Below are 1,142 nucleotides of genomic sequence, written 5' to 3'. Positions count from 1 at the left end.
TTAGGCTCCACATTTCCTACAGAATCTTTTTCTCACAGCCAGTGAGCGATTCCAGAATACGTACCATTGAATGTGCTCCCTGAAGTCACCTGTAATTAGAGAAGGAAAACACTCTGAGAATCAGGCCATGCTATGGATGGCTCGCACAGGTCTTTTGTTCACTTGGAAACTCTGGGTAACCAAGATGGGAAAGAATGTTCAAGTCAAAAGCCCCAACTCTAGAGTAGAGTTCCCGTAGGAAAGCACAGGAGTTTTCTTAAAGAATGTTTCTGTCTAGATAATTTTGGGGTAGCAATTACAGAATTCTTATCTAAAGTGGAAAGCTTGTTCCTGAAGAAAATATCCCTTAACACACAATGTACTATCTGACACTGCCAATGTTGTATGTCCTCTGGAATCAGGTGTCAGTTGGTAAGATACACCTCCTCCATTCCCAAGGAAATATTAGCTAACAGCTATAATGTACTGGATAATTTTCCCATAGCTGATATCAACTGAAAAATAAGGGAACCAAGAAAACAACATTTACATCTTAGGCAAAGACAGGCTACTTTACCGTGGTGGTAGAGTAGGGCTTCCTTCTCGCCCACTTTCTGGAAGGCTCGAAGGAGTCACCTAGGTGATGTGGAAGGACACAGCATGGCTGTCAGTTCATAGTGGTGCTACTCATGAATGACTCAGGGACTGGAACTTAGGGATGTGCCTGGTTAACAAGCATGGAATGAGCTTCTCCTGGACCATCCTCTTTATGGACCAAGGAAGGCAAAGAAAGAGCAGAAGGGAAATGAGAGTAGAGCCCTTGGCTTTCCAGGTAGTGGCAAATGAAAACAACAAGAAATAATCAAACTCCAAATGAACAAATACTAACATACATGCTAGGATTCAACCACAGCATCCTGTCACTTCTTCAGACCCTTTAAAAGCCCAGCAGGATGGCCACTACCTTCCTGACTCCTACCAAGTCCCTTTCAACCTCCACAGACCCACATACGCTGCTACTGCATTTATCATGGAGGGTACAGGGTTCTGCCCTTGTTTATGCGTGAATTTTTTAAAGACTAAATTTAATACCATGCACCAGCATTAATCATATTTATTTCTTGTCTTGGTTACGAAAATAATTAGCCAGGCATAATGGCTCA

The sequence above is a fragment of the Mandrillus leucophaeus genome, unplaced genomic scaffold, assembly GCF_000951045.1.
Source record: "Mandrillus leucophaeus isolate KB7577 unplaced genomic scaffold, Mleu.le_1.0 Scaffold270, whole genome shotgun sequence".
NCBI lineage: Eukaryota > Metazoa > Chordata > Mammalia > Primates > Cercopithecidae > Mandrillus > Mandrillus leucophaeus.
The sequence above is the reverse complement of the archived record's forward strand: the minus strand, read 5'-3'. Positions refer to the sequence as shown.